The sequence below is a fragment of the Pseudorca crassidens genome, chromosome 11, assembly GCF_039906515.1.
Source record: "Pseudorca crassidens isolate mPseCra1 chromosome 11, mPseCra1.hap1, whole genome shotgun sequence".
Classification (NCBI taxonomy): Eukaryota; Metazoa; Chordata; class Mammalia; order Artiodactyla; family Delphinidae; genus Pseudorca; species Pseudorca crassidens.
In genome coordinates, this window is record NC_090306.1 from 72,935,678 (window position 1) to 72,958,123 (window position 22,446).

The following is a 22,446-nucleotide window of genomic DNA, read 5'->3' on the forward strand; positions in this document are numbered from 1 at the left end:
CGACAAACCACCAAATGTTAATGAGCTCAGTTCTCTCCCTCCAGCTCTTTAGGGTAAAATCACTTGCACTTCCCAATGCAAACTATTCCATGCCCCATATGAGAGGATGGAAGAAAGGAAAACCATATTCCTACCTACCTGAATGAATGTGGCTACGGTAATCTCCCCCAAGGCTCTAAGCTGTAACTTATATTTAATAGTCTATTTTTAAATCAACAGTCAGAATGCAAAAGTAAAATACATTCTCCACATCACATGGGCTGGTATCCAATACTTAACCTCGCGTCAGGGAAAACATGAAAGGAGTCTTGCAGTCAACCGTTCATCTGTCTGCCACGTGCCACTATGTGCATCTGACTTGCTTGGTTTGCCTTTTCTAATGTGTGCCCAATATGTTCTTTTACATTGCTTTGTGGAAGGCTGCACATGCCCTCGGGGCAGTATTCAATACTTTCCAATGAACGGAAAGAATGTTGCTGACATAGCAAAAGCTTCAGGATGCAACGAAAATGAAAAGTGTCTTGTAAAACATGATTATCATTACGTTTTGTACAAAAGGCTCAGATATTCACATATTGATAGGAACAAATGTAATTGCTTTTCCCATTTCAGATTTTTGTTTTAACAGTCCCAAGTTGTACTGTCCATTTGTAGCTATAGGTGGTAGCGAAGTGGAAAATTATAGAGGCTAGACTATTCCATAGGGTTCACAATGATGATGAGTGAGATTTATTTTCTGGTGCCTTTAAGCTTCAGTTCAGACAGAAAATGTGTAGCATTGATAGGCTGAAGGTTTTCTGCCACTGACTATAAAAACAGGAAAACTTGAGATGAGGATTGGGAAGAAAGTAGCCTTTTTCAACACCGAAGCTAAGACAAGACATGTACTTTATTTACCAACTTCTGTTTTAGAATATCATTCTCTTACAGATTTCTAATTTCTTTCCAATGAGCTGAAAAAGACCTGGCTAGAGTAGAACCAATAAAAGCAAACATTGAACTAACTACTTCAGAGAGGATGCAGGAGTTAGTGCTAAGGAAAGGTATAGTCATGAAAGCTGTTTTTTTTTTTTTTTTGCACTACGCGGGCCTCACACTGTTGTGGCCCCTCCCGTTGCGGAGCACAGGCTCCGGACGCGCAGGCTCAGCGGCCATGGCTCACGGGCCCAGCCGCTCCGCGGCATGTGGGATCTTCCCGGACCTGGGCAAGAACCCGTGTCCCCTGCCTCGGCAGGCGGACTCTCAACCACTATGCCACCAGGGGAGCCCTTGAAAGCTGTTTTAAGCTGCAGTGAGGAAAAAAGGAATAATGATGGTGATAACTAACTCATTCAGAGGGCTGTGAAATATAATTTATTTAATCTTCCACAAAACTCATGAGGTAGTTAAGAATATATTTATGATTATTCTCACATTACAAATAAGGGAACTGAAGATTAGATAGATTAAGTGATGTGTCCAGGTAGAGTATCGAGCAATTATGCTATGCAGATATGATACACGACAGGTTTTCTTTCTAAATCTCTAACTTTTTATACATTCCAGTCTACTCAAAGAGTTTATCTGAGAGATGTAAAAATTAGGCGCTTCCAAATCAAGTTAAAATTTGGTTAAAGCAATACTACTGAAAAACATTAATGATCATATTTTTGTCACTAATACATAAGATGACTATTTTTCCCCAAAGGAATTGTGCAAACATTTATGCACAATTACTGGTATAGTATAAAAGATTATAAGATGTTGTCTCAGTAAAATTGCCACACATTTTTGTACGCTAATGGATCAGGTAAACTTTAACTTGAATTCAGTAATACGAACTACCGATTTGAGTAGATACGTATGATATATGCATATATATATTTTATTTAAATAATATGCTGTATTAGAATAGTGATTGCCTTTCTCTTTAAGTAAGAATTGTTTTTATTAAGCTTGTTATTAAATTCTAAAATCAGAATGAATAAGTAAGTCTGTTATACATAATTCATTACCTACTTATTTATCCTTTCTTTCAAACACAGAGTTCACAGTAAGTACCAGGGATCTATGCTAGGCACAATGACTGTAATTTCATATCCAGCTTAACTGGAACAGAGAAAAACAAAACAAAATAAAACCTTACAGAGGGAAGTACAATAAAAACATACAATGTGGTTAGAAATACTTTCCTGATAGCTGTTATCAGGAATTTTTAGAAACATCATTAAGTGATTATTTAGTCTGTGTTGCCCTAGATGTTAAATATTGTTTTTGTTCTTTCAACATTTATTGAAGCTTCACTATGCACATGACATTGTTCTAAAAAGAAAATATTAATATGCCCATATTTTTGCACTGCTGTTTAGTGCAAAGGAAGGTAGATGTGCCAAAATTCTATCCAAAAAGTGTTACATGTACGACTTCAGAAATGTGCACAAATTACAGTAGAAACACAAAATAGGGAAAGAAGGGAGTTGTGCTGTTTACTTGGGAGTGGATGTCTTCAGGAAATATACCATAGAAGAGCTGACACAGACAGGGAGCAAGATAAGGGTGGGGAAGTTTCCAGAAAAGGGTACAGCAGAAAGCAGCTTGTAGAGTGTAACATTTGTAACATTTCTGTTTTATGAAGTTTTCTTAAAATCTTCCTACAACCTAAGCAGAAATAGTACAAATTAATACACTACAAAGATCTTGACAAATAAAATGAGCAGGCTGGTTTCAGACATTTATTCCATAATAATTTTATTAAAAAGGAAGATAAGGAGAAAATATCTTGGGACTTTTGAAGAAAAATGCCATTATCCTGTAACTGCAGTTCACAAAAGTTATTTTCCAGGGGCGAAATACATTATTTTATTCTGATATGTAAGGTCTTAGAAAATAAAACACTTAAGTATTTTTCTTTTTAAAAATCCTTAAATATTACTCAGCCATAAAAAGAAATGAAATTGAGTTATTCGTAGTGAGGTGGATGGACCTAGAGTCGGTCATACAGAGTGAAGTAAGTCAGAAAGAGAAAAACAAATACCATATGCTAACATATATATATGGAATCTAAAAAAAAAAAATGGTCATGAAGAACCTAGGAGCAAGACAGGAATAAAGACGCAGACTTACTAGAGAATGGACTTGAGGACATGGGGAGGGGGAAGGGTAAGCTGTGACAAAGTGAGAGAATGGCATGGACATATATACACTACCAAATGTAAAATAGATAGTGGGAATATCTAGCATAGCACATAGCACAGGGAGATCAGCTTGGTGCTTTGTGACCACCTAGAGGGGTGGGATAGAGAGGGTGGGAGGGAGGGAGATGCAAGAGGGAAGAGATATGGGGACATATGTATATGTATAACTGATTCATTTTGTTATAAAGCAGAAACTAACACACCATTGTAAAGCAAATATACTCCAATAAAGATGCTAAAAAAAATCCTTAAATATATCCACTAAGTCATTTTAGAGATAAATTAAGAACCAACAATGGAGAGACATGGTGGAAAACGACTGCAGTTCTTCTTTTACTTAATTTTGGTTCCAAATTCAAGAAACCAATAGGACTTAGGTATACTCATGTTGATTTTGAACCTAAGAAGTGAAGTTGAATTTTATGTTAAGTACTACAAAGCTCAGTTCCTCTTTTGTACCTCTGAATTTTCTAGAATCAAGAAATATGTTTATAAAACTGTACCCAATGTTCAAACAGAATACATTACTCATTGTTTATAGCCACTTGAAGCAGTAACTGGATTTTTTCAGTTCATGAACTTGCTTACGATGGCTATAACATTAACATAGTTTGGAGTTTACAAGCGTAATTGCCAACAAATTTTGGTTTTTGTTTATTCCCATCAGAAAGGTAGTTGTACTGGGTAACTTAAAAGTCACTTCCATGTCAAGAAACTTGAGGAGTGAATTTTTTTCTGTACCTTAAAAACTCTTCCTGAATGAAAATGTCCTATATCATGTGTCAATAAATCACCTCTTATCTTGTATGATATTATCTTGCATCTAAGATCTGTAAATATTCTTATATATTTACTATTCTTAAATACACATAAAATTTTAACTAAGTAAAAATGCATAGAGAAAAAGATTAAAGAAGTACAATGAAATATTAATATTAGTTGTATGCACTTCATACAAGTATGGATGGTTGTTACTTTCTTTATATTCTTCTGTATTTCCCAGTTTTGTTAGTAGGCATATATATATATATATTTAATTTATTTTATTTTAATTAATTAATTTATTTTTTTAACATCTTTATTGGGGTATAATTGCTTTACAATGGTGTGTTAGTTTCTGCTTTATAACAAAGTGAATCAGTTATACATATACATATGTTCCCATATGTCTTCCCTCTTGCGTCTCCCTCCCTCCCACCCTCCCTATCCCACCCCTCCAGGCTGTCACAAAGCACTGAGCCAATATCAGTAGGCATATATTTAAAACAATATATTTGTAAAAAAAAAACACCTAAAATTCTACATATATTTTAAAAATTATGCAAAAAAGTGTGAAGCAAAAATACTAGAAAGAATTAGTTCTAAAGGTAAGGGTTGTATGTATTCTGAGCCTAGGAGTGTTTCAATTCTTCTTTCTCTTTTCATATGTTATAATATTACTGCTCATATATGGATTTTATGGACAGTATAATTTTCATTTTTAAAAAGACTCATAACTGTAGTCCAATACCTAAATGGACAACTTAAGACATAAATTTCTATATCATACAGATTGATAAATAATTTCAGGTTGACTAAAAGGTGCTAATTCAGATATAAGAAGACAAATATCACTAACTATCCTACAACCTGCTCTTGGTGAAATTGAAATAGTCGTTTCCACAGTTAAATGCTCTAATGGGAAGCCTGTAAGTATCTGTGGCCTAGGAATATTTCTAGCTATAGTATAATTGACATTTTAAAAAATGTATTTTTAAAGTCTCAATTCCCTTTATTCACCTTGTTGTCAGAAGTCTTAAAAATTTCTAATATACCAGTTTATTTTTTTTCAATTCCCAGGCTCTTAAGGTTAGGATTAAGCCTAATAATATTAACAGTTGTATGACAATCTTGGTTCATTTGGTTTACTTGCACATAGAAACAGAATCAAGACTTTGTCTTTTCCCGTTGGTTACTGATTTCTTAAAGTAGATCATCAAGTGATATTTTTTTAAAGAAGTAAATGAATTTAAAGATAGACATATTAACCTAGATTCATTATCAGTTCCTTAAACATAATTTTTATACCAACCTTTCAGTCTCTCCTCTTTTTCATTCTCCCATGGTATGAATTACTTTATTGATTAGGAAGCTATGGCCTGAATGAATAATGAAAATCCACAATGAAAACTCATTTTAGAAAGAAATTAATAATTTCAACAGTGAAAACCAATTTTCCCATGTTCAATCTTGTCATCTACTTTGCATTATTTCCCACATGTACCCGAAAATCACTGATCATGGAACTGTGCAGATAATCAAATAAAATGAAAGAATTACATAAAATATGTTTCTTCAAGGCTAATATGTAGCTCTCTCATACTAAAATAGTTATATTTCTATATTCAGAAGCTAAAAATATTATTAGAGATTAAACAGTTTTGAAAATGTATTCATTATTGAAAAATTCATACAATAATATTTTCATATGTTGTTTTAGGAATTATAATTTATTGAGGAAACAGGTTATTAATATAAAGCTATGAAAAAGCACTAAGAAAATTCTAAATTTCAGGGGAACTTATTATATGATAGGCACTGTGCTACAGGATTTTCTACATGCATTATCTATTTTAATCCTCCTAAGACTCCAATAAGTGGATACCATGGTATTCATTTTTCAATGAAGAAAAAATGAGGCTTTGGGGAACACTTAGTAAACTTGTCCACGGTCACATCGTTGTTGAGATTCAAGCCAAAGGCCTGACTTTATATACTATGCTCTTAAATATTATACTATCTTGTCTCTCTTCATATAGTGAAAGTAATTAATTATCAACTCGATTCTAACGCTTAGCTTTCCTGTACAAAAAAAGTATATATTCGTATGAAAAAAATATATCCACACATATATTTCACCTGCCAAACTGGCCCATGGTAGTGAATGACAATGATTAATTAGGAGGAATACTGTTCTGCAGTTATGATGGCATGTTTATGTAAACAGTCCTGAAATCTCATGTTTTTGCTAATATAAAAATAAAAACAAATTTGTTGTAATAAACAGAGGAAGGGTCCAAGTCTTATTCATAAGGAGTGGGGACAGAAAGAGGACCTATAGTACTTTCATTTTTAAATGACACAAGTAATGCAATGATACATATAATTAGAAACAGTGAATGTCCTCCTCCACCACACCCCTAAATTCCTATTAGAGATAACCAGTTCCCTCCATAATTTAAGTTTCCAGAGCCTTTTCTACACACACACACACACACACACACACACACACACACACACACACGCAAACACACACACACACACATATGCACCTTCTTAAAATAACACACATACACTGAGTCACATTGTATGTGTTATGTCTTTTTTTCTCTTCATGTATGTTGGAAATTTTTCCATGTCAGTACAAATAGGGTACTTTATTCTTTTAAATAGCTGAACAGTCTAGTTGAAACACCTAATTATTTTACCCTTGCCATATAAATATATATGCTAGTTGTTTCCAAATTTTCTCTATTACAAAAAATGGTACAGTAAAAATTATTGTCATACATTTTTGTGCATAATTTTTGGTAATAATCTTATAAGTGAAATTTCTGGGTCAAAGGGTAGGTGTGTTTACGGTAGATACTGCCAACTTCCTTTAACCTTGTAATATATTCCTGTGTATTAAATGTAACATAGTTAGAACCAGTTCTGTGTTTATTGTCAGCATTTCAAATAGATCTCCCTGCCTCCCAATAAATTTAAGCAGATCTGAGAGACTGCTGTCGACAGCTTAGTTAAATAAGCTTTCTAAGCTCTTCCAATCTGTGTGATTATAATTCTTCCAGAGCCAGAGACATTACTGAAAGGGGTCCTTTTTAATTAAGGTAGCAACAACAATGCATTTGTGTATCGTACCATTTGCTAAGTAGACAGTGATATCCACAGAAAATGTGCCTACTTCAATCTGCATTGGATTTGGTTTCTAAAGTCATTATTAACCTGCTCTCAGTATATTATGAAAAAATATGTTCACATTCTTGAAAGAAAAATAGCAACAAAATAAAGACATAATGAAACACTGGTAGGAAACCTTCAGGAAAAAGAGGATTTTAACTTTGACGCTACACCTCACAAACAAACTGACCATATAACATCACACCAGAAGGTGAAAAGGGCTGCAAAGAAGCTCCGCAGAAGCATTTTCATGGGTATTTTTCTGGCTTATGGTCCCTTTGATAGCTAAGCATTAAAATAAGACTTTTTCTGTCTTCCTTGTATCCTCAAAAACAATGGCCAATGACTAAGTTAAAATATCCTAGGAAGAAGCATTAAAGATCATTGGAAATGTTTGTATTTTCCAAAAATTTTCTTTTTATTACATTTTTATGTTGAAAATCACTAGTTTTTCATTTGTTCCTCATTGGTTATTCTGATATTTAATATTTAATTAATTACTTAAGTCAAATTTTATAGTGTATAGGTTTTCCATGAAATTCATATGATGAAAAACATTAACTGAGAATGTATGTCATTACAGACTATGCTTTCTTTTTTTAATAAATTTATGTTTTTGGCTGCATTGAGTGTTGCTGCGCGTGGGTTTCTCTAGTTGTGGTGAGCAGGGGCTACTCTTCATTGTGGTGTGCAGGCTTCTCATTGCGGTGGCTTCTCTTGTTGTGGAGCACGGGCTCTAGGCACGCGGGATTCAGTAGTTATGGCTCGTGGCCTTTAGAGCGCAGGCTCAGTAGTTGTGGTGCACGGGCTTAGCTGCTCCGAGGCATGTGGGATCTTCCCAGACCAGGCTCAAACCCGTGTCCCCTGCATTGGCAGGCGGATTCTTAACCACTGCGCCACCAGGGAAGCCCCAGACTACACATTTTAACTGTTTTCTATCTGGTTAAGAATTCTGGTCCATGTCTTGGCTATTGTAAATAGTGCTGCTATGAACATAGGGGTGCATGTGTCTTTTTGAATTATAGTTTTGTCCAGATATATGCCCAGGAGTGGGATTGCTGGATCATAAGGTAATTCTATTTTTAGATTTTTTTTTAATGTAAAAGAAGATGTGATATATATGCATATATATATCACATATATGATATATAATGGAATACTAAACTGACATAAAAAAGAATGAAATAATGCCATTTGTAATAACATGGAAGGAACTAGAGACTATCATACTAAGTGAAGGAAGTCAGAAGGAGAAAGACAAACACCGTATGATATCACTTATATGTGGAATCTAAAATATGGTGCAAATGAACTCACCTAAGAAACAGAAATAGACTCACGGACGTAGAGAAAAGACTTGTGGTTTTAAGGAGGAGGGGAGTAAGGGAAGAATGGATTGGGAGTTTCAATAGTGTGTATAAAGTAATTTTAAAATGGTAATAAGAAGAGAATGGTAATAAGAAGATTCTTAGGTACAAATAAACATTGACATTAATATACAAAAATAAGAAAGAATTCTGGTCCAATGGAACCAACTTTAGTGTCCATCAACAGATGAGTGGATAAAGAGGTTGTGGAATACATATATAAGGGAATATTATTCAGTCATAAAATATGAGGAACTTTGGTCATTTGCGACAACATGAATGGGTATTTAAGGCATTATGCTAAGGAAAATAAATCAAACAGAGAAAGATAAATACTGTATCTAAAAACACAAACAAATAAAATCCAAAACAAGACAAAAAGCACAAGCTCATAGAAAAAGGGATCAGATTTATGGTTACCGGAGGCAGGGGGTGGGGAGATGGAGAATAGGATAAAGGTGGTTAAAAGGTACAAACTTCCACTTACAAGAGTAATAAGTACTAGGGAAGTAATGTACAGCATGATAACTATAGTTAACACTGCTGTATGATATACAGGAAAGCTGTTAAGAGTAATCCTAAAAGTTCTCAAAACAAGGAAAAAATTTTTCTTATTTTGTTTTCTCTTTTTATTGTATACATATAATATGATGGATTCTAACTAAACTAATAGCTGTAGTTATTTCACAGTATGTGTAAGTCAAACCATTACGCTGTACACCTTAAACTTATATAGTGATATATGTCAATTATAGCTAAGTCAAACTGAAAAATACTTAAAAGAAAAAGAATTCTGGTATCATATTAAAATATTCTGGTTAATGAAAAATTAACCATTTCAGCTATTAGTGAAAAATTTGGAATTTATGTGAATACATGTAACACTGAAACTATGTTAAACATAACAATATTTCATGATTCATAAAACAGTTCAGGATCTTTCAATGCCCCAATCATCATTATAGTTTTTACTATAATTTTTCAGGGGTTTGACTAATTCTATCATTCACCTCACTTTGCTAAGCTTATCTTTGAAATAATAGTTTAGTCTTTAATACACATTCATTTTTCCTAGAAAAATATTATACATGTGCAGTAATAACTCATCAATATAAAATATTGTAGATACTAATGGCTTATAATCAATATAATATTTGATTTTATATATTATCCATTGACCTAAGGTATTTAAATTTTCCAGCCTTCGAAAGCTAGTGTATCTAGTCCAGAAGGCATTAAACACATGCTGTTAAAACTGTTCCATCAACAGTCATCTCTAAAGAACGTCTTGCAATTTTCATAGCCCTTTTCCACACTCCCTTTTATAGTCTTTCTTAAAACAAATTTGGCCATGTCACTCCCAAGCATGAGACATTCCATTATTCCATTTGCTGATAGCACAGAGTTCAAATTCTTTTGCATGTCATTGAAAGTTCCTGTCACCTTCTCTGGCTGTAGTAGTTGACAGCATTCCATCTTAACATCCTGTGCTACGTCTATTCAAATATTCCCTACTCCCCACCTCAGCAGCTCAAGTGACGCTCCCCCTATGAAACATTACCTGATTTTTCCCTCCTTTAGGTAGAAGTAGTCAGTACTATCTTTGGGTCATCTGTGCAACTGATGTAACTTATCCATCATATCACCTTCAACACTTCATTGCAAGGATTTCTTTACACAATATTTTTTTCTAACAAACTGTGGGTTCCTTCAAGTCAAGGAAACTGTCTTTATATTCACTTTAGTATTTAGAAAAATGTATACCTCAGAAACATTCCCCGCCATTTTTGATGGATTCTTAACTGATGAATTTACCATTTGAGAATGCAGACAAAAACATCTCTAATTAAAATTTGAGAAACTCTTAGTAGAACTCCAAGGAGTATGTTTCTAACTATAAGACACTATTTTACTGTTCATTTTGCTATTTTGTATACAAAAGTGTGGGTGGGAGTTTGATCCTGCTGGGAGATTCTGGGGGTTGGGAGTTAAGATCACTGCATTAAAACAAAAGCTGTGGTGAAGGAAATAAGAAGGAAAAATCCATATTATAGCTAAAAAATGGCCAAAGGTTTCTTATTGCAAATTTATCTGTATTTTCACTTAACATGTAATTATTGTGAACTTTTATTATTATTATACCTTGGATCATTCACACTGGTGTACCAAACACTATATTTTCAATTTTCTGATTATTGTCTGTAGCATTTAATATAGTGATAGCCATATGACTGGCACTTACAAAAGACATTTGAAAGACTGAAAGAAGTAGTAAAATGCCTGATGCTTTTTAATGGACAGTGATATAAACAGTAGAGGCAGATAATATCTAGATTTATATATAAGCAGCACACTGAGCTTTTAGTAAGGGCCAGGCTGTGTTAAGAATTTTATGTGCTGTAATTCACCTAATCTTCACAATAAACTTGTAAGATAGGCACAATTATTTTGTCATTTTACACATGTGGAAACAAATTTTTTGAGATTAAATGACTTTCTTAAAGATATATCACCTAGAAGTGATAAAGGTAGGAAGGACTCAACTCAGAGGAAGTTGATTTCAGAGCCCACAGTCATAACCACATGCATTCTTTCTACTTTGAACTTGGGATGAGAGGAGTTTTCTGGTTATTTCAGCATAGAATACCATATAATAAAAGTTTTATTTTGTACATTTTTGAGATCGAAGATTAATTTAGAAAAGGACAAATGAGTAAAAATCAGAAAATAGGTTTAATAAATTAGTTCCTAAATGCAGAGGCACAGGGAAATCACTCTAAATGGAATCTTGACAAGGGATTAGTAATGGAGCAACCATTTTACATAAGGGTGTGCCTTTTGAAATCAAATTACATAAATGGGAAAATAAGGTCTATTAGTTCTTGAAGATTATCTCTATTTTTATTGGAATAACTAGATGTCTCTAGGGTAAGTCTGTAAATACATAAGGGAACAGATCAATTGGATTAAAAAAAATCAAAGTTCCAGTACAAATTGATTTTTTTTTATTTTCAGAGAATTTTAAAACATTGTAAAACCAGTTTGAACAATCCAAAGCTTCAGTATATTATTTTGTTCTATATCCATAGTTTTTTTTATGAAGTAGTCTCTGCTGTATGGTATTTCTTTAAAATCATTGCTTTTTTGTAATTTAATTTGAAAATGTTCATTGTTATACACATAAAATCTCTCTAAATGTAAGACCTCTTTTACGATATACTCACTTATTTGCAATATAGTCAAATTTTAATATCAGAATTATATTTCTAGAAAGTGATCTTACGAATCATATAGTTGAGTATTTTTATTTGATAAGGTTAGGTGAAGAATTACAATGATCTGTGTTTTGTGTATCCATTCCCTCGGGTGTTACATCACATTCTTTTTAAATTTTTCATTTATTAATTTGTCACATGGATAAACCATGAAGATGCAAATATGAATATAATATTTTCCCTCAAAAAGCTTAGAGTCTCTTAATAAAGAGTCTTAAATTCTAATTGAATATCAAATTACACTCAGCTTAATAAGTACCTCTGTTTAGCAGAGCTAGAAAGGAAGAACACTGCTCCTACATAAGGGACCCTGTAAATACAAGTTAGCCAAACGACTCAAGGTTTGCTACTTGCATCTGAGAGGTGATACAGTCAAATAAAAGTAAAGATGGGAAGCAGAAGGGGATTTCCTTGTCATAATCTTACTGTGAGTTAGTCATGGAGTTACAGGTAGTATTTTCTTCAAAATATATATTATTTTCTACAACAAAATTGTCATGAACATGTTCAGTAGGTGTCAGCATTCTGCTGGGGGTTGGAGACAGAGAGTTGCATAACCAAGACACATTTTTTTCTATCCTACTGCAGCATACCATTCTATAGAAGCCAATTTCCAGAGCCTACCATCTCTACCTGGATATACAGACATTTGTAACTCTACATGTTCTAAATCAAATTCGTTTTCTGCCCTTCTCCTCAACTCTCCTTATATGTGCTCTTGGGCCTGCTGTCTTATTTTGGCTAATGACAACACAATGCCTCTGCATTGCTGCGGGGGGAAAAAATCTCAGCATCATTCCTAACTCTTCCTCTGTTGCCCTCACTTATGACACACACCATCCCACATGTAGTAAGTGATCAAGTCTGTCAATTCTATCTCAGAAATGTCTCTGATAATTTTTGCTAATCTTTTTTTACCATTTTTTTCCGGACTCTCCTGCCCCCTCCAGAATGTAAGTCCCTTGAGAGCAAGGACTTTAACTGTGTTATTCACTGTAGTACCCCTAGTTCTAGAAGAGTTCCTGGCACATAGTAAGCCCTCAAATGTTTGTTCAATGATCAAATTAAGTCCTAATTCCAAAATAACATAACAACAACTAATATTTTTGGAGGATCACTATCTGCCAGGCACAGGGATGGTGCTTTGTAAAAATTTTATATTTAATCCTCAAAATTAGAATAGATTGGCACAACAAGGTTGGTTGGACTCAGAGGCCCATGTTGGTAGCTACAGGGTTTTACTCAGTTGCCCTACTACAATATTATGATTTATAAGAAATATATATTTGGTCTTTGTTCACAGTTCCAGGCTCAACGCTCCCTAAACATTTGGCGTTTCCTAAGTGCTGAAAGCTTAAAGGTGTCTCTTATTTACGTTAATAAGGTGACTTGGGAATGCACTAAGGATGGGGGCTGGTTGCCAGGAGAACCAGCCATGTGATTAGAAATTTGGAAATTTCAGTCCTACCCCCAGACCTCCTGAGAGATGAGAGGGGCTGGAGGTTGAATCAGTTGCCAATGGCCAATGATTTAATCAATCAAGCCTTTGTAATGAAGCCTTCATAATAACCCAAAAGGATGGCGTTCAGAGAGCTTCCATCTGGCTGGTGAACATGCTGGGAGAACAGCACATCTGGAGAGGGTATGGAAACTCTGTGTCCTTTCCTCATACCTTGCTCTATGTATCTCTTCCATCTGGCTGTTCCCGAATTATATCCCTTTTTAATAAACTTATCTACTAAGTATGATGTTTTTCTGAGTACTGTGAGCCACTTTAGCAGATTAATCAATCCTGGGAAGGGGTCTTGGGAACCTTTGATTTACAGCCAATCGGTTAGAAGCACAGGTAACAACCTGGGCTTGCAACTGGCATCTGAAGTGGAGTGGGGGGAGGGGGGTGGCAGGGCAGTCTTGTAGGACTGAGCCCTTAACCTGTGGGATCTGATGCTATCTCCCAGAAGACAGTGTCAGAATTGAGTTGAATTCTTGACACTCTGCTGGTATCTGTGAATTGCTTGATATTGTGTGGAAAGCACACCCCTAGCCTACCCTTCCCCCACACACAAACTTTGGAGTTGGGTCCAGGAGTCTAAAAGACTTACCAAAATCTACTCATTTCTACAGTTCATCTACCATGTTATTAGCATTATCTCTCTAAAGATTCATTACAATTCTGTTTTCTTACTTAAAACCTTTCAATGATTTATACCTCCTTGTCATTCCATGTTAGGTGCATTGTAACTTGACTTCAGCCTGTAGGTCTAGTCTACTTTTCAGGGATTCCTTTCTAACAATTAATATTATAGCTACGAGGGCCTATTCACTTCCTAAATTATGCCATTTACCTTACCATGTGTGTGTTTGCTTCTATTGTTTTCTGTGCCTCAAATTACTTTCTCCTTGTCTGCTTAATTAACTCCAATTCACCCTTAAAACTCAGCTTCAAATCTCATCCTCATTTGCTTGAAAGAGATAACGTGGCAGCTAGATACATCGGAATTGGCATCCTGGATTTCCTACTTACTGATTGTGTGATTTTAGGCAAGGCCTTAATCCTCAGGTTCTTCATTTTAAAACTGGCACATTAACACCTGACTTCAAGGGTTATTTCTTTGACTACAGGAGATAACAAAGCAACTAGAGCTTGGTACGCACCTCCCAAAAAGTCTATCAGATCAATTCTGTATCCCAACATCATCAGTTGAATAAACTGCTCCCATTTAGTTCACATTTCTATTTCAAAACTTGTAGCAATTATATCTGTTTATATTTCCAAATCTAACCATCTGCCAGTCACCAAGTAGACTGTAAATAAATAAATGTTGAATTTATTGCTGACTGAGATATAACCACATGTAATCAAAGTATACTATACTTTCTTAAGCCAAATGTAATTTGTGGAGGTTGTTTTTATTATTCTTTACTGCTAGTAATAAAGAGGTGATGGATTCTGTGCTTACATAAGCTTTCTACACCTTTTACATCAATAGTCCCACACAGTTTTATCTGTTCAGCATTAGAATCAAACAATGAATTAAATAGAATGACTCAGATTAGAAAAGGTCTCCAGCCTTATCAAGCTTTGTCATAGTTTAAGGCAAATGTAAATGTCAGTGTCAGGTCAGAAAAGATAGAGTTGAAAATTAGGGTGAGTCATGGGAAAGAAAGACAATGCACAGACAGTTGGAGGGCGGGACTGGATCTGCTATCACACATGAGAAAAGCTGTAACGGAAACACTGCTGATCCAGTGCTGATTTTAGTATGCTTTGTAAATAGTTTATTTAAATACATACAAACTGCTTTTCAATTCCTTGGGCAGAGGTACGGCCTGGTAACAACTAGTAGAGTCTTCTCCCAGTGTGATAACCCCAAATTTCCCTTCTGCTTCTTGTGGCAGGTATCGTTTCCTGCTTTGCAAAGTGTCAGGAGGCTGGGTCCCCCAAAAAAGGGGGAGGGGAGAACTTGCTGAAATATTTCTTGGAGATTAGAAATTAATTTATTGTTTTCTTATATTCATTTTCTTCAGAGAGAAGGGGGCCACTTACCTAATTTAAAACCACTGCCCATGATATTAGTGATTACACTTTATATTTACACCTAATAAGAAACTTTACAAGATAGCTATATTACAATTAGATCCTGGCTCAGAGTTTTCCTTTTATTCATCGATGAATGTGTGCAACATTAAAAAGAACTGTGAACGTGTAACGGTTACAGAATAGAACAGAATAGAATGTGTCTAAGGTTTAATTTTAATTGCATGTAACTGTATTTGGATGGACAGCTTAGAGAAAACCACTTAATAATCAAATTTCTTAATGACAAGTAGCAATCGACTTGGACAGACATTCGTTGTGCCCATAATCCTATTAAAAGGAGCACTTTGGAAACCCAAGTGTTGTTTTTTTTTTTTTCCTGCATTGGAAATATCATTTTTCATGACAATGACTTGTATAGGAAGGAAAGAAAGAAATGGTCATTTATGTTAAGTCATGCACTGTTTTATAGAAAGGGCAAAGGAGGATCAGAGATTAAATAACTTGCCTGCATTCACACAACTATTAAATTACAAAATAAAAATCCATACTTAGTTTTGTACATTTTGAAATCCCATGCTAACTGGTGAAAATAAAAACTGCTTGCAAATAGTCTGCAGGAAATTTGTGAGCTATATATAGTCTGATGTTTGTGTCCCTCTTCAGATTCATATGCTGAAAAACCTAATACCCAAGGTGATGGTATTAGGTGGGGCCCAAGGTGGGACCTTTGGGAGGTGATTAGGTGATGAGAGTGGAACCCTTATGAATGGGATTAGAGCCCTTATAAATAAGGCCCCTGAGAACTAGCTTGTTCCATCTGCCCATGTGAGGATACACCAGACCAGAAGTTTGCAACTCTAAAAAGGTCCCTCACTCATGCTGGCACTCTGATCTTGGACTTTAGCCACCAGAACTGTGAGAAATAAATGTCTGTTGTTGATAAGCTATCCAGGCTGTGATATTTTGTTATAGCAGCTTGAACAGGCTAAGACACTGTTTCTATAGATTGATACTGAAGTTGAAATCAGTATGATTGTGGAATAAAAAAGAATACAGTCTATGCTAGAGATCCTCACTTCACTATGCATTTATGAGATGAAGCTTGTAATGTGTCTTCATATTAGTGAGTGTCACTACCTGTACCTGGTACTACGTAAGAAAAAGCACATTAAATGGAAAAGTTCACCCACCTGTATCAATGAGTAACAAACACCTGTTGAGAAATCTATTATGCACAAAGCATTGAGTTTTTTAAAGAAGGTTAAAGAGGCAAGACTAAAAACCGATTAGCTGCAATACATATTTATGCATTGCTTTCTAAGAGAATATTAGTTATATCATAATCTGGAAGAGAATGTTTATAATTTACTCAGTGGCTCAAAGCATACTTTATTTTATATTAAAATATTTTTAAAATGACTTAAAAGTCAAACTGATGATCATAGGATATCAATCTAAAAAGGAATGCAAAGATCATTAGTCCAGCCACAAATTTATGCAGCAGAAAAAAAAAATAAATAAATGCTAGAGAGTCCAAGTGACTGATGTAACTTATCAATAGGACAAAGGCACAGTGGGGTATACCAAGTGAAATGGTAGGTAAAACTGCCTAATGCAAATTTATATAAATTGTTATTTCTGTTTATTTCTGTTCCTCTCCCACTCTCTCTGGTTTTGCTCACCTTTTACAGTTTTATTTATTTGAGTTAAATTTGTTTAGCATGCTAAACAAATTTAATTTTGCTCTTATGCACTTTAATGCATGAGAGTAATAAATTTAATAAATTTTAAAAGACAGAGCAAGACTAGATTATGAGTGTGTGTGATATCAATATTCATACATAAATATCAATATGAATGAACATCAAAAACAAAGCAATATACCAATTGGAACATGGCCTAGAAAACAGGAATTTCATGACAACATCTGCAACGTTCCAATGATGAAGGTTTCACAAAAAATAGCCAGGTGAGGGAGATTCTAGGTTCTAACAGAATTGGCTTGGTCAATGCAATGTGTGAAAAGGGAAGAATTTCAAATAAATATCTAGATTTCTTTTAAAATTAGAGTGTATAGTAATAATGGGCTTTCATTCCCACACTGCAACAACTGGCTGGACCTAAGTATTAGCTAATCCCATTTAGATGGGGAAGGCTTTTTCCAGTTTCATACAATCTCCCCACTTCCAATTTCTTAATATTTTACTACTGAAGTGCATTACTCATTTATATTACCTATATGATTCTAGACATTTGAGTATGTAACATCTGATCCAGAGGAAAGTGAACCAAGTTGTAAAAGGTTTTGATATTTTTGTTCCTAATGGTATGGTTATCCTTGAGGTGGAGAGAGACGCAATATATACACTTTAAGCATTCTCCACCCTTCTAGAAAAGGAAAAAACAGGAAACAAAAAATCTTGTCATTAGATGTGACTCTCTTAGCTTGATTTCACTAGATCCTTACTCATCTGACCTCATATTTCGTATTTTGATAATCAGAGAAAAACATTGTGGTCTTTATTGTATTTGTCTCCTTATAAGGAGGAAATGTGTTCAAATTATATTTTTTGGCTATTTCTCGTCTCTGTGAAACTGAATTTTGATAATATATAGTATTATTTGACTATAATAAAATTTTGCTGATTATGCATACACGTATGTCCATCTCAAATAATATATATATTTCTTAGTGTAAATTTAAAAATTGGCAAAGTTGCCATCCATTGCACTGTCTTATGTATTCTTTTTAGTGTGAGTCCTTGTGTCAGGACCTGGTTATATCTGAAGCCCTGGTTACAGGTAAGCATTTACAGTGTAGGGCCCAAACTAATGAATTTTAAATGAGAGCACTATTACTTCTAAATATGTCCTAACAGATTCCTACAGCACATACAACAGACTCAAATCTATTGAAAATGAGGCAAAGAATTACCTTTACCCTTTTTTTTTTGGGGGGGGGGCGGATCTAAGATGCTATGGTTAATTGACAAAATGCCCCAAATTCTTCCTTGTATGTACCCCCTTTTCAATATGGCTATAACTTCTCTCATCGAGAGGTGGAGCCTGTTTTCCACACATGAATGTAGGTTGACTTTTCTATACATTTGGCCAAAAGAATGCTATAGAATTAATAGCGTGCAATTCTAAGCCTAGAACTCAAGAGGCCTTTCATGCTTCAACTCTCCCTCCTGGAACACTCATTGCCATGGGAATAGGCCAGGCTAACTTGCTAGAGGTACAAAGGCCGTCATCTCAGCCAAGGCCATCCTAGAGCAGCCAGCTTCCAGACAACCCAGTAGCTGAGTGCAAACACCTGAGTAAGCCAAGGGAGCTCAGTCAAGCCCAGCCCAGACTGGCAGAATTGTCCAGGTGACCTGTAGACTCAGAGGGAAAGTACATTGCTGTTTGAAGCCCCTAAGTCAGTAATTTTCAAAGTGTCACCTACGGTTACCTGGGATCTTCACCACCTTTTTCTGTGGAGCTGCAAGGTCAAAACTACTTTGATAATTATATTAAGACTTTATTTGTCTTTTAATTCTCATTCTGTCAAGAGTCTACAGTGGAGTTTTCCAAAGTCTTCATAATGTTTTCTATCAAAACAATGAATACAGTAGCAGAAATGAGAACCCAACAGTCTCCTGCTGAGCCACATATTAAAGAGATTAGCAAAAATGAAAACCAATGCTACCCTTCTCACTAAATTATGCTTTGCTTAGAAAATGCAGCTATTTTTCATAAAAATACATTATTTATAAGTCATAGGTGTATTGTTAATGTTAAAGGAAATGATAAATATCTTAAATTTTATACTTTAGTTTCTAATACAGTAAATATCAATGTAAAATGCACGTAAACAAACCTCCTTGGAGTCCTCAATGATTTTTAAGAAAGGATCCTGAGAACAGAAAACCTGAGAACTGCTACACATTTCTTATTTATTTAGCATTTCTACATTATGAGAATAGCAGTTTGTTCCTCAAGTAAAAATCACTATGCTTTGTCCCTCATGACATAATTCCCCTAGCACTCGTGCAATTCTAAAGCCTTACGATCCATAGACTGTGGATATATGTTCTTTCATTTCTAGAGTAATATTGAGTCATTTTCAGTCTTATCATTTTATATTTTAAAAATGGGACTTATTCTCTTTCTAAAACACATGCAGATCAATATCAGTCTATCTAATTTGTAAGCAAATATTTGCTTGCTGATTTTATACAAAGCAATAATTTCCATGGGACACAGAAATACAGAAGCTGAGAATTTTAACGAAGAGAGCACCCATTCAAGGTTTTGCCAAATTTAGCTTGGGGTTGAAGGTTAAAGAATCCCAGTGGAGTTGTAATAATGATGCACTTGGGGAAGTTAAGTTGCTCATAAATTTTATTCTACGAAGATCAAAACTAAGGATTTTGAACTGGATATGCTTCACTGCTCTAACATTATGTAAAGAAATGAAATAAAAAGTGAGAGATGACTACTCAATTCCTGAGAAGTCCATATTTATAAAAAATGACAGATAGGTAATATAGGATCACACATCTGCTGTGATGAAAGGATTATAAAAAGTTAAAATTTTCTGCAGGCTAATACTGCATACTGCAATGCAAAGCAGCTCACTACAATATCTCATATAAAGCTGGATAATTCAACTGTATTTGAATAAAATAGCTTCTTTTGCTTAGTATTTTGTTATTAGCTCTTTGATTTAGCTGTAGGTAGTTGAGTAGTGAAAATGCAGGAAGTAGAAAATGTAATTAAAGAGCCCTACCCCTCAATGCATTGAAAGGAAAAATGAACTACATACACTACAAATATTTGGGACAAAACAAAGTACTGTGAATTTTAATTGCTACTAGACACTGTTTAAAAATAAAATATAAAAAGTAAAACAGCTTATGAAAATGAACTCGGTACTGATTGATTGAAATTTATGTTTGAAAATTTCCTCCCTCCCTCAAAGAACAGCTTGTTATAAACTGAATGATTTTGTACTAATATTTTCACATTATCTTGAAAACTCCAGAAAAATAGCATGCATTGTATTTTAAAGTAAAAAATAATAATGGATTTTATATTACAAAACATAGCACGTGGACATTTTAATACTATTTTCTACAAATAAATCTGGCTGATTTAAACAGTGTGAAAGTGCCAGCCTCCAAAGGGAGTAAACAGAAATTTTTCAAATGTTTATGCTGGAAAATGACAACAACAGCTGCTTTATATACACATCTTTTACATGAGTAAAGAGAAGAAAAAACATGTGTACATGTCCTCTCCAATTTTAGCCACCTTTTCTAACTACCATAGGGGTAACTTCATTAGAGAGCCTGCATGGGCATTTTATGAATTGCCCTCTTAGTTAAATAGTAAGCATTAATGGTAATTACAAGAATCTCAAAAGCAATAAAATTAATACCATGTGATTTAGGAGTCTAAAAGATTAGGAGGGGAACCAAAATTATGTGTTTTTGTTTTCTTCAAAAGCAGAATCAAACAAAGACTATACTCCTTTTCACTCTTGACAGGGCTTAATATTGTAGTTTAGCAATATTAATGTGATGAAGTCCTTGCTTCAGGGAAGAGAAAGAAGTAACAGAACCATATCAGAATTATGAAGGAAAAGGTTGGAGACTTGTAGAGGTAGAAAATTAGTTTGAATTGAAGTTTTAGCAGAGGTCAACTATTGAGTTGAGTCAAAAGAGAAAAATCTCACTGCATACACCATCTGTGAAATATAAAGAATTAAGTATTAGCATTTTAAGTAGACTCTAAACACTTTATTATCTGCTTCAAGCCAGTATACTGGATCTATATAGCCAGCGTAAATTCCTGATGAAAGCAACTGAATAAAATTATGTATACAAATATATGTGCATACTTTTAAAGAATGTTGCATCTGACAAGAACGAAATCTGCAAAGACTAAGATCAAAGTAAAAGCAGGAATCCTAAGAGGTATCACCAAAGGCAGTGTACAACATGAGAACTTCTAGAGATCCTCGGAAAGCTTGAGCTTCCCTTTTGGCTGCTTCATGAGGATAAAGGGAAAAGTATGGTAGAAGACTTCTTCCATAAAATGAGAAAGAAATCTCATGCGGAAAAAGGGTCTGAAAGGCAATATACAGTCTTGTCCTTAGTGCTGGTTAGAGAAAAAAAAGGATTCACATTAACAAGTTGGTCTTCATCACAGACCTGAAATCTACATCCATGCTATTTGAAAGCATTTAATTTAAAAGCAAAGCATTTAGTTTAAAAATTGTCCTGGATTAATAGTGCCCTTGAGCGACTAGTAGAAGCAAATACTTTAAAAATGGAACTCCAAGTCTGGCCTTAAAGAATTTTCATCAATAACATTCCACATGTGTGAGATTACAGTCAAAATCAGAGCACACAAGGAAAATAAGATTTCACATGTGAGAACAAGAAGGAACTGGAAGTGCAATTAGAACCATGAAAATTAAAATAGAGGCTCAAATGAAAATAAGAACAAGAAAAAGAGACTATTAAATTTGTAAAACACTCAACTGGAATTTTGTATCAAAAATTATAAAATTAAAAGAATAAAAAGAGATTAATTTAAAATAAATCACAAATACAGATCAAATCAGTGAATGGGATATAGACTCAGAGAATATGATACTAAGAAAATATGAAATGATTTGGAAAAAAATTAAGAGACATAAAAGTAGAGAAAAATGGAAAAAGTCACACTAAATGAGGTAATGACCAAGGAGTTCCAGAATTGCTGAAAGACATCTATCCTCAGATTCTGGAAGGCCAACAAGTCTAAAGTGGGATACATAAAAATTATACACGTCATAACCAGCTTCAGAACACCAAAGAACAGAGGAAGATTTTAAAAGCAGCCAAAGAGAAATAGCAAATTACCTATGCAGGTATAACAATTAGACAGACAGTTGACTTGCCATTAATAAATGGAATCCAGAAAATAACAGAATAAAATCTTCAATGGTGTCAGAAAAATCTTTGACAATGTCGACTCACAGTTCAGAGAAACTATTTTCCAAAGACAAGAGCAAAATACAAACACTTTCAGACAAAGAAAAACTGAGAAATCTTCACTAAAGGAAAGTCTAAAAAATATACTTCAAATAAATAGATAAGGTGGAAGTTCTAATAAGA

The 22,446-nt window shown here is 34.3% G+C and overlaps 1 protein-coding gene across 1 annotated transcript in view; it reads right to left on the reverse strand.

Moving 5' to 3' along the window:
* MGAT4C (MGAT4 family member C) overlaps nucleotides 1-22,446 on the reverse strand; it is a 613,336-nt gene that overhangs the window by 24,502 nt on the left and 566,388 nt on the right. The gene's annotated exons all lie outside the window — the stretch shown is intronic.